This window comes from Mus musculus, chromosome 14, assembly GCF_000001635.26.
Source record: "Mus musculus strain C57BL/6J chromosome 14, GRCm38.p6 C57BL/6J".
Taxonomy (NCBI): domain Eukaryota; kingdom Metazoa; phylum Chordata; class Mammalia; order Rodentia; family Muridae; genus Mus; species Mus musculus.
The window spans coordinates 17,398,402-17,411,300 of NC_000080.6; the positions used below are offsets into that span (position 1 = coordinate 17,398,402).

The following is a 12,899-nucleotide window of genomic DNA, read 5'->3' on the forward strand; positions in this document are numbered from 1 at the left end:
GAGACATGTAAATGAGGTATGATAATGAGGTTCTGTGAGGTTCTGAGAGGTACTGAGAGAGTATAACCAATCAGATGTGAGACATGCAAATGAGGTAGAATGCATAACCAATCCAGGTGTGAGACACGCCTCTCCTAGGCCTATATAAGCAGCACCAGTTCTGGGCTTGGAGTCTTTTCGCCTCTGCAATCAAGCTCTCCCAATAAACATGTGCAGAAGGATCCTGTTGTGGCATCATTCTTGCTGGCAAGTCGGGAGCTCACAACATCTCAGATACAAAATGGCAACAGATACTGTGATAACTTATGTGGAAGTTCGGGTTATAGGAACATTCATTTTATCTCGGAATGTAGAAACATAAGGGTCCTTTGAATTGGTCATGGATTTATAAAATATAAATATTCCAACCACTAACATTACCAGGCCAAATCCTTCGCCAACCCCCATTGATGATCTTCTAACACTCCCTGGGCAAATGCTATGACCAGAAGTCCTGGCTTTCTTATGTGGCACAGCCACAGTAACTGTAAAGCCCCAAACTGCACATACTCAATGATCAGAGATGAAGTTGGCCCTTCCACCTGGTATTTGCAAGCTTAGCTGTGCATGCTTAATGAGTAGATGCAGTGTACAATTTGTTAAGCAGTGCTGTAGACCTAAGCTAAGTAAGTTATCTGAGAACTGGTGACTATACCCTGTAAGGTATGATGTGTACGTTGACAAGTGGCACCTGGCTCCACCAGAGACTTGTGAGTTTCAAGACTCAGACATTGTAAGTAGGAGATTACATGTTTTGTTTTGATTTTTTTCTTTTTGTTTTTGTTTGTTTTTTTAAGGTAGGCATCAATGCCATCCTTAAACACAGAACTCTGTAAAAGAGATACTCTACAGAATCAAATTGAGCCTACTTAGAAGTATAAGCTAACCCACTCTGAGGTTTCAAAAGTCTGAACTAGGATGCACAAGATTCATATTCATATTAACACGAAAAAATAGATAGCAGTGCTGACTTGTTTGACTCGAAAGGCTTTTATGTGCCAATAAAAAGCTGGTTTGTCAACATTATGTAGCATACAGCCCATAAAAAACAGTTGCTGAAAGTCTCTGCACATTCAGATTAAAATAAAATGGCTGAACAAAAGCTATATTGTACATAGTCCTGAAGTTGAATGTCTGGAGGGGATTTTCTGTGTGTGCTGCTAGTGACAGACATCAGGAATATACCTATCTCTGGCTCATTGCTTATTGAAAAGCCAGAAGGTTTTATGGGCAAATGTATTTGACTGAGCTGTGTGCATTCTCTGAAGGATTACTTTCTGCTTCCAAGTGCACTGAATTGACATCTAACAGGCAAAGGTAAGTGCTCAAAAGCAATAAGCTCATCAGAAAGTGGGCAAGTGATTTAATGCCTTATTTTTTAAACATCATTTCTGGAGGTGGTGTCAAATCACCCAGTGGAAACCAAGGCTGCACTGAGTCTCAAGGACAGAATGAGCTGCTATTTCACATTGTCTGTGCTCAGGACACAGCCCAGAGACTTACAGAATGCTCACTGCCATTGTTTCCGGTCATCTGATGAAGAAAGCAATTTAAAAATGTGCACATACATTGATTGTACAAGGTAAAGAGATTCCTTATGCCATTGCTGTAGACTAGGCTGTCCCAAAGTTACCACTTCCTTTACTGCCCTCCCTTGCTCCTTTTCCCTTTCCACTCTCCAATATTTATGCCTTCAGTTTTATGGCAGGTGAGGGGGGGGTTGTTATTGTTGTATTTGCATTTTAAGGCAATTTTTCAAAAGGAAAGTGAAAAACAAATAAAAATAGCACATATCCAATTTCACGCATTACCTATGGTCACACTGGGGCTTCTCGAGTCCTGTGCATGCCCAAGCCCATAGTTTATCACTATTGGTCCACAGGATGTGTCTATCCACTTGGAACGCAGCATAGTGCTTCTGAGTCTAATGTCTGGGAATTCATCCTTGACAGGATGAGGATTTATAGATCTAAAAGTGCAGACAAAACTATCAAGTAGACCTCTGCTACAGTCAGAGGGTTTGTGTAGGCCTGTCATTCCAGATTCATCTATTGAAACCCTAGTCCCCAGGGATGGTATTACAAGGGGCCTCTGGACTGTGCTTAGGTCATGAAATCAGAACACTCAAAGAGTCTTTGCAAAATAGGTCCGAGGGAGATCCCATGCCTTCTGAGGTGTATAAAGACAAAGCAAACAGATGTCATCTATGACCACCAGGTTTGTCCTCACCAGACATGGACAGCTACAACTTTGACTTCCCCAGGTCCAAACCTCTGAGAAATACATCTTTGTCTTCATAAAGCACTCAGGATTTCATTACAGCATCCGGGATAGACTGACAGTTTCTCTATATTTGGAGCATTTACACAAACCTGTTATTTTTTAATTCTATTTTTTCTCATTTTTCAGTTTTGATCTTACAGATATAACCTCATGTGGAGTGACTAGTTATGCCTCTATTCAAGTTTGATCTTTAACAATCAGATTAATACTATTAGGTACAGATACTGAACTGATCAGTTTGATTGTTTTTCTTCTAAAAAATCCTGCCTGCTATGAACTCATTATAAGATAATCATAAAATTATCAAAGTAAAACATTTGTAGCATACATTCATCTATCTTCTGGATATACAAAGAAGACTTTGCTACTAATAAACTATGACAAGATGTGTTCTGTGAGTGTTCAAGTGGAGGCAGGATTACGAGTTTATTAAAGTCAGTTTTAAGTGGGCTTTGTAGCAAGTTCCAGCTGAGTTCTCAGTGCTGTCACAAGTGTGGTGACCAAGCAGCCCAGCGAGTGGGTCCACACATCCCACATAAGGGCCTCATGCAAAAAGACCAAATTTAAAGGTACTATTGAAGAATGTTGGTTTAATTGTTGCTCACAAGATGACATTGCATTCTGGTTATGGCTGGAAAGTCTTTATGGTTTTAAGCCAATGCACTGGGAAGAGAAGATCAGAAGCCTTGTGATTTATTTTCTCTCTTCCTAGCTCTGGTCTCAGAAACATCACGACCTTTTTTTGTGCCTTAGGTTTCTCTCATAAGGTAGATGTCTTTTAGTTCTCCCTTTATTATAAAATTCTATTATAACAGGAAACAGAAAACAGGCAGCTTCCTCTCAGCTTTTTCTGCTAAAGAAGCCACAAATTTCTGGAATAGAGCATTGGGAAAATCCATGGTAACCAGCAAAGCAACACACCGTCTGATTGATCCAATTTTACAAGGAACCTCATGATACTTCATTGTTTTTCACCCTGCTCCTAAACATCTTACATACAGGGCTGGAAAGTGAGCACAGCAGTCCAGATAAGGCCAAATCATGTGTCCTGCAATAAGTGTTCACTGCCTGTTGAATCAAAGCATCAAATTGTTTCTCTAACCTACTAGTGATTTTCAAGAATTTCAACTACATTTGTGAGTAGCATAAGCAATATTTAAAAATCACTTTTCAACTGAGAGGTTTAAGCATTTAGTACACATTGCTTAATCAAGCAACTATGCTCAGTTATCCTTTGTGTTGACAAGAAACACTAATGGCATATTGGCATTTGAATACTCAGTTAACCTTGCCAACAAATAAATGTAACTTTCTATTCTGTTTTAATTTGTAATTATCAGTGGGGCTTGAAGATGCATTATGTTGATTTGAAGTGTCATTTTGTTGCTTGTAATTTTGTGTTTGACTTTTACATAGTGGAATGCTTCACTCATCAGGGCAAATGTTTGCCAGATTAGAGTTTTAGAGGAGAAATGAGCCCTTGTTAGCCCAGTAGATACAGTGTGTATTAGGGAAGCAGGAAGCTAAGGAAGAGTATGAGCCATGCTTGCTTGATTCTGTAGAGAAGCCACAGTGATTTTATACAAACTCATGATGCACAGGAAAGCAGGAAAGCTCATGGTCACAGAAATGATGTAGCAAAAAGCAGCACTTCCTTCATTACTGCTGGAGTTCATTAATTCCAAACACCACTCTGTGCTACCTGAGAATAGAAGCCAACCTGCCCGAGTCCCCACCTTCTGAGGTCAGTTCAAGACGTTTCCAAATCCCAATCTTTGTGTTTGTTTGTTTTCTTTTGTTTTGTTTCCTTTTTTAGCATTTTCTACCAAAGCAACTAATGACTTGTATTTTAAAATAATATCCACGTTATTGCTTGTTCTGATTTTCCGTTCTAGATAAAAAAATTTATAACTGTCTGTATTCCAAAGTGGTACTATTAAGCATCTCATAATTAAGTTTAAGAAATGATTTATTGAGCAGAAATGAAATACTTTGGTCAGAAAAGAATTGCAAGCCCATTTTTCTCTTCTACACAACAAATAAAATATACTTAATCACCCAGAAAACGTCAGGGCAATCAACAGTGACCTCAAAACTAAGTTTGTGGAAATGTCTGCTGGGCTTTGACAACAGACTGTGTATTCAGAAGTACCACTAGAGGGCAGGCGAGGAGAAGGAATCTAAGCCTGAGGTTGCTCGGAATGTATGCCTGCTAAGCTACCCCCATCAGGGTCCTCTCCTTTTTCACCATGCAGGTTAGTGCATACCCCTGCAGTGGACTTTCACACATCTGCTCTCTGTCACATGACATATGGCAGTGTCAGCAGGCCTTATTCACTGCTCATAGGACCTGGTCTCCCTTCTGTACAGAAGGAACGTGGGAGAGATGCTCTCAGGATCACAGCTCCCAGGCTCTTTCTTCATAAAAACCAGCGATCAGCTCCTGCTTAGTACTTGAGCAGAGGCTGCTTCTTGAACAGAACCGGGGCCTAGAACACAAGGCCAGTGACACCATCCAAGAATGAGCTTCAGAGCTGGGATGTACATTTGCCTCAATGCCAACTCCAGTGACACCAGAGCACCCGGATGTGGCAAGGGGCACTAATTGTGCCTCCCTCCTCATGGCTGCTGCACTCAGTGGCCACAGGCCAAAGAACTTAATGAGCCACAGATTCCTAGAGATCATTTGAAACACCTTGTAACTGCAATTCTATAATGAATCCAAATGTGTGTGGGGCACACATGTGTGAAATCAATAAATAACATCATGCTGCACTGTGTTGTTGTACTGTCCCACTTGGACACATAGTTCTTGAATCTCTGAATTCAAATACTTTTTTGCCCAGTGCTTAGTTGTGTGAGTTAAAGTAAGTGATTTCAAGTCCTCTATGCTTCAGATTTTATATCTTATAAAATGAGGCTAATACGTTCAGCATGCTATGAGTAGGACCTTTAAAAGACTTTTAAAATTTGATTTGAAATGTGTGTGTGTGTGTAGTGTAGTGTAGTATAATGAAGTGTAGTGTAGGCATATGTGTACATGGTAGCAGGTGCCTAGGGAGTCCAAAAGATGGCATCAGATCCTTTGGAGCTGGAGTTGCAGGTATTGCAGCTGTTGTGGATGCTGGAAATTGACCCTGGTCTTCTGCAAAAACAGCAAGGGCTCTTAACCACTGAGCCACCTAACAACCCCAGAACAGGGTCTTTCAAAACATTCATGGACACTGGGCACAAAAATAGTCTTACAAAAGAGAAGATGAGTAGTCATCTAAAAGTCTCTGAGTACTTTATTATGCTGCCAATTTATAATTTCAAGTTCAGCTCTTCAGTTTTCTCCTCACTCTGGAAAACCAATATATTCCTTCAAAGTCTCAACCATTTCTGTACTTTGCTGCCAAGTCACTGATCCTAGATACCCCTGCCTATTGCTTATGAGCCATGTCTGACTGTGAAGCTTATATCCTCACTAGGTGCTTCTAATTATGCTGACTCTCAAAAGCTTTCAACATCAGCAGGGTGACTCATGAATCTGAACCCACAGTTTCTGAGACTCTCTGTAAACAGGACTCTCTGTAGCCAGTACATGGCTAGCCAGCTAATGGCATTCAACTGTAGTGTCTTATTTATTTAGGAATCCACTGATACCCAGGCCAAAGTAGTCAACCAGACATGAGGAAGGCAGGTACATATCAGTGTGTCTAATGCTGTCCAGGGGTTCCATGAATAACTAAAGCCTGAGTTAAAAAGAGAATAAGCATGTCCATGTACCCAGTGAACAGGGAGGACCCCTTTATCACAGTGACTCTCAGTGTATAGTCCCTAGACTAGAAATCGTGGCTTCCCTTGAGAACTTGCAAGATAAACAAATCCTCCAACAGGCTATCTGGGGTGCCAGAAACCCTGGCTCCCAGCAAATCTCCTCATGCATTCTACAATTCTGAATTTCTATTCCAAAAATAAACATACCTGTGATTTGCTAATTCTCAGGGCTGCATAATTGACCTTTTTAGATAATTTCAAACAAAAGATGACTCAAAAGTACCACATTGCAGGGGGAAAAAGTTTCCCTCAAATTATTGGCAAACAGAATTTGAAAACCTCTGTCTCACCACCTACCTAGCAATCAACCATTCAGCCAGTAGATCTAAAATTGCCCTGTGCGTGTGGAAGGAAGCTGCAGAGGCCCTGCTGCCTCTTCCTAGGGCTCAAGTGGGGCTCAAGGTGTCATAAGTACATATGATTCAGAATGTCCTCTCTCTCTCTCTCTCTCTCTCTCTCTCTCTCTCTCTCTCTCTCTCTCTCTCTCTCTCTCATAGAGTCTCACACTGTAGTGCAGGCTTGCACTACATGGCAATCCTCCTGCTTCCTGAGTTCTGTTATTCGAAGCATGAGCTACTACTGTATATAAGCTTTCCTCTGATTACTCCCTCCCGCCTAAAGACACGTTGTAGCTAGAGTTGGGAAATGAGAAAAAAGGATGCCTTTGGGCTCATATTTTCCAAGGCATCAGGCCACAGTCAGCCAAGCCTTTGCTTAGGGACTGAGATGAGACAGAGCATTGTAGAATCAGGAGAATCATGATGTGCAACTGTGTATCTCATGGTATCCAAGAAACACAAAGCCAGACAAAAAAGGGCCAGAGCAAGAGACCCTGCAAAGCTACCCTCCCACCCTGTAAGCCATCTCCACTGACCAGTCTAAAGCTCCTAAATCCTCAAATCAGAACTCCATCAATAATTCACTGAGCCTTTTGGACCAGTCAGTCTCTCAAGGAACAGACTCAGCAGCTAGGAGCCAAACCTTGGATCTCTGTGCTTTTGAAGACCTGTATATTGGCACTATAACAGTGCTTCCCATGCGGCTGTCCAGAGTAGGTGTTTTGTCTTCCTTCTGACCTCTGCAAACCTTTCAATGGCTTGTCTCCTCTCTGTCCTCATTCATATGCTTAGAGCCCACCTGTCTTCATTTGTGTCTGATGATCTCATGAATAGCCCTGAGTTATTGTCTCACCAACACCTGCTGTTCCAATGTGCTTGACAAGTATCTTTAAAAGACCTGTCTAATCTCTTCAATCCAACACAACTTAGAAACTCCAAAACATTCTTCTCTAGGATGGGTTGTCATTGGAGCAGCATGCCTGGCTGTCATTTGGTCATTTTTACGAGCTATACTAGCCCTTCCCCAGTTTCAAAACTAACTTTCTTGGGCTTCTATTAGATGGCTGCATAAGCCACTGCTACCCTCCAGTGTGGTCTCTGCCTCCTTCTTGTCTAAGCTAATGGCTCCTGTCTGCAACAATATGCAGCATTGGAGTTCTTCATGCTTCCAGGAGGACATGCAGAGTGCCTCCCCTGTAGAGATGGTTTTTCTGGTTTTTTGTTTTGTTTTGTTTTTTCTCTTGTAGGTGTCAGCCCACATAGCCCAGGTACCTGGCACTCTGCTGCCCTCTGCTGACATCTCTCAACCTAGCATCAAGTCCCTGATTTAATGCTGAGAAAGGTTCAATGGAAATGGCTGTGTTAAAAGAATGATTAACACAAGAGGTTACCAGGGCCTAAGAAATGTAATATATGTAAACTTATCCTCTTTTGCTACCATTCTGTTTCAATTTCCTAAAACAAAAATTTTCTTAAGTAATTCAAACTATTTTTTATAGTCAGCTGTCATGTCTTTCTGACTGAGAGATAATGACCAGATGGAGAGATAGCCTCTGTTCAAAGCCATGCTGCAGCAGGAGTCAAGAACAAGCTTGTGAAGGACAGAGACTGTTCTGAAATCACAGGCATGGCTGGGCTGGGATAGCCTTCCAAGTTCCCAGGCCATCCATTGCCTTAGAACTGTCTGCTCATGGTATTCTGCTACATTAGCATTAGCTGTGGTTGTAGTTGATATATTCTCATCACACTACTATCTGCAGTCCCTATCTTATTTAAGAAGAAGAAGATGTCTCAGAAGAGCTAAGTAAATTTCCAGTAAAATGTAGAAAGTAATTAACTCAAAATTCATGTTGCTGTCCTAACTCCAAGCACCTCGAAGGTTCTTTGCCTTGTTTTAATTTTGTTTCAGAGAGAGGCTAATCTTGAACTCCAGGTGATCCCTAGATACTCCAGCGTTGGATACAGGTCCTTGGAGGATTTGTTAAGCTGAGCTGAGATGTTGGGGAGGAGGGATAACCTATAGGATTGGCAACCCTAAGAGAAGACAAATTGGACACTGATGGTTACTAAGGAAAGGCCATGTGAAGAACAGGGAGAAGGCTGGTGCTCATCAAAGAGTGGCTGGGAACACACCCTTCTGAGGTTTGCAGCCTGGCCACACCTTCACCCTGCTCTTGTACTTTAGCCTGTGAGAGAAACTGTTGAAAAGAAACTGACTCCTTAGCACTTTGTGGTGGCAATCCAACCAAATGTACATAGCAGCAGATGCTGGCCTGAGCCCAAGTGTGGCTATTTTCAGCCTTTGCTCCCTCAACAAAAGTCCTGGTCCTTGAATGTAACCTGGGGCAAGCTATAACCTGCAGTGAGCATAAACTGAAGTGCTATGCTCATTCACAGAATTATGCCCTGATTGCTCACTGGGTCTCTACAGCCCAAGATCATTTTCCTTTGGTCCAGTTGCCTACAGTATCTGTAGTTTTTAGAGGCTGTTTTATCCTTCTCTAACCTAGCCATAAAAGCTACCTTCAGTATTTGCTCCTCAATCCCCTGCAGGTCTATCCTAGGGTCACAAACATGCCCTGTCTTCTACTCCTGCTGTCTGATCTGACTCTCTTAGAAGTGCTTTTAGTGATTTTTTCCAGCATTCATGAGTAACTGGGATAGCCACATATTTTTCATATTAAAAAATAACCACGCTTAGCTAAGTTTTTCCAGTAAACAACTAGTTGATTCCTATTGCCCCTTTTGCCAAACCATGTCATTAGCTGATGATTTCACGAGGTCTGGAAAGGACTCATCTATGATTTTGCTGATTTGGAATCTCACCTTTCTATCCATTTAAGTTGGTTTCCAGTGGAAGGCAAGGAGAAGCTGCGTAGTACACCATCAGGTTCCCCATCTTCCGCAGCGTGAATGGAATGGAGGCCACATATTTTTGGATCCCACTTCTTCCTGTGTCCTCCCTCTTTGGTTTGCTCATTTGTTTTTCAAAGCATTTATGTTAATGTCTTTGTGGCATTTTGAGACGAGAAAGGAGGATCTGTAGCTCATATTCTTGTTGCAATATCAGGATAAAAAGACCACAAAAGTTCCCTGGGACTGTGCAGCCCACCTGAGGTTTTCTGACTCAGGAAATTGAGACTGTATCCATGAATCATGTAGTCAGGGCAACCGCAGGGCTAATCTTGCTCTCTCCTTGACTGCTAAGGATAAACATCTGAATGGAGACAAGTGTTTTGTACAACCAAGCAGGGCCTTCTGGGTAAGGGAGATTCAGGGGTCCCTTTGAACACCCAGCCCACATCCCACATGCAGAGGAGCCAGTTGAACATGTTCCTTGAGGACATCTCAGCGCAGATCTTAAACATATTTCAAGAAACAGAAAGGTGAATCTGGATGGCAGAGGGAGAATAAACAACTTACAGTTAACACAGCTATCTTCCAGGATTACTCTGAAGCCCAGGGCATGGGACTTGAACTCCAAAGGCAGCAGAAAACAAAAACAGACAATAAGTAACTGGGCTTCCCCTGGACATGGGTCCGTTCAGTGGGGCTCTTAGACACACCACAACCCAGCGCTATGGTGGCTTCTGAAGACTAGACAATGCTTGGTTTCACAGTATAGTTGATGCTACCATCAGACGTGACTAAAATCCAGGCCAAGTGTGCTGGACTGAACATAAACCGGGTACTCTCTCATCTGCCAATGTGTTACATAAACATCTAGTCTTTGAAAATGTAAGTGATAACTAGCTTCTGCCACTAAAAGAATTCACAGAATGAGGGGTTCCTGAAATCAGAAACAGGAGCTTGGAGGCCAGACAGCGAACATAAAGGAGAGCTGAGCCTAACAGACTCCCCACCCCCTCCCCACTTCGCTGGTAAACACTCTATAAAACTGTACCTCAGGCTGAGAGTGCTTAATCTGAGAATATAAAATGCTCTGAAATCTGAAGCTTTTGGAATACTGAAGGACATAGAATTTAAAATAGTCCACATTTTAGATTTTGAATTAGGATATTCATCTAGTAAAGTCTATGCAAGTATTCCAACCTCATAAAAGTGTCTGAAACTTGAAACATGTCTGGCTTCCAGCATTTCAGATAAGGGATACTCAGTCTGCAGTTGTAAACATTCAGTCCTGCCAAAGAGAAGAAACTGAAAGTCTAATTATTTTTGCATCCAGATATAGGCCAGGATATTACTCTGACTTCATTATGCTAGTGTAGCTGCTTTCTCGTTGGACCCAGTTAGACAGTTACAATCATTCCCAAATAATTAAGAGTCCCAAACAATTAAGATACCACATAACACAACAGCATGAAGGAAACTGGAATGAGATCAAAGGTAATGGAAGCAAATCAGTGCACATCCCAGCAGGAGAAGAACAAGCAGAAACCGTGGGGCGATGCTCAGTTTTCCAGCTAGACACCTGGCCGGTTTGTATTTATGGCATCTATCTGCTGGTCTCCATTGCAAACTTTCATGACCAAGTTGATCAAGGTTCTTCAAGTTGTAAAATGGTCTGTTTTCCATCTCTAAAGTTCTAGTATCACAAGGGATGCCTCAGGTTCTATACTTACCTTTTTTGGTCCCCAAACTGTAAATGCACCCTATTAGTCCTTGAGAACCAGTGTCAAATGTGTCACGGTAAATTGTCCCCTAAAACGGCAATGGCCTCAAATGTCCTAGGAGACAAGTCAAAGGCAACCTTCCTTTATAGAAGCATTCCATCCACAGCTATGACTCTAAAACAGCAGCAAGGTCCCGAGTCATAGGAAAATGAATCACACTTCCCTTCATCTGATTCATAAGAATAGTAGCCCTTCTCATACCCTCCTCTCTTGGTTCCTGAGCTGATATGTATGCCACAAAACTAACTGAGCAAAAGCAAAAGTCCCTACATCCCACAAAGGTCCTCCTTCTGAGTTAGACGCAGTGTACAGAACGGCATTTAACACTCGGAAGATGCAGCCCCACTGGAGTTACAAAAGAACTTCAAATGAGGTGCCTCACCTTTTATGAAGTGAACACTTCCTGTACTGTAAGAAGAACATATGTTCAGGCCGGTGTTTTCTGTGACACCCTATTTCTTCTCTCGCTGGAAAGATGGGTTATCTCCAAGGGTATGGGCATACAGGAAGTCAATGGATGGTGCCTGAATAAACATGGCACTATGCAAGATGGAGCTAAACCTACATAAAAAATTGTTTATGTCCATGACAGAAAGTGCCCATTATCAGATACCACAACCTGTCACAACTGAGGCTCAAGGGAATTCTTGGACAAGACATTCTTGCATATTCTAAAAGAAACAAGGCAATATTAAAATAAAAATGTATACTGTAGCAGATTGAATTTAGGTTGTGGGATTTGGGGGATATAGAACATGCCTTAAATAATCTGTGGTTTCCCACAAGGGAATAATTAAAAAATATATACAAGTTCCTTAATTCATTCAAAAATACTTACAGATTATAAAATATGTGATGTGTTTGTGTGTGGGGGGGGGAGAGAGAGATAGTTCAGAAAGCAGTAGTTTGGGACTAGGCACAGAAATTTAATGGAAATTTGCATATAGAAAATACCTGTGTGTGTGAGTGTCAATGGGATGCCTGTGCCAGCAGCAGTCATGAGTAAGGGGAATGAACTCTCGTTCCAACCTTGGGGAAATCCAGTATATACTGAGAGTGATCAAGACCAACATCCACTACGTTGAAAGTAATAAATGAAGCCTTGGTTATAGATGCAGATAACTATGACTAAGAGTACATAATAGACATGGGTGGTCCAGAGAGTTAAGATGATCTTGGGGGCTCCACCACTATCTAAGGAATATATAGCACCTGTGATTTACTTAGAGAAAATTTCTTCCTAGTATGGCTGAGGTTTCCATGTGTGCACATGAGTGCTTGGGAAGTCTGCGGGGCAGAGGAAGATGGAGTGCATAAGTATGTGTAAGCCAGAGTGGGCCCAGGGCAACAAAGGAAGAGCAGGCAGGCAGCGTGTACACACTGCAGACACTCAAGGAGGTCCAGATGAAGAGAGGTTATAGTAAGAAGGGAAGATAAGTGGAGGCGGGGCATGTTGTAACTTGAGAACTAAGGGAACTGAAACCAAAAGCTAGCTGAGAGCAAACACTGACCTATGAAACAAAGCACTAGGAGCCTTCCTTTCAGCTAAACAATCATGAGAGTGTAAGTAGGGCCACTTAATGCAAAGTTAAGATAACAAGATCTTACTAACATTAGGGGTATTTTAGCACTTATACCAAAGCAATCAAATGTCTAAAATTTAAGAATCTGAATATTTGATACCTAGGATACAAAATTTCTACCTAACAAATTTCCTGCAAAGCTGATCTCCTGTGATGGTCAGATATGCTATTAGTCTGCTGTGGAGCAGAACCTCTCACAAGCC

The 12,899-nt window shown here is 41.8% G+C and overlaps 1 long non-coding RNA gene across 1 annotated transcript in view; it reads right to left on the bottom strand.

The window, feature by feature from the left end:
• Positions 1-9,385, bottom strand: part of Gm32121 — a 77,112-nt gene extending 67,727 nt beyond the window's left edge. Inside the window, exon 1 of the long non-coding RNA XR_383103.1 lies at positions 9,306-9,385. This is a non-coding gene — a long non-coding RNA (predicted gene, 32121). The remainder of the gene's footprint in view (positions 1-9,305) is intronic.
• Positions 9,386-12,899: the final 3,514 nt, after the last annotated feature.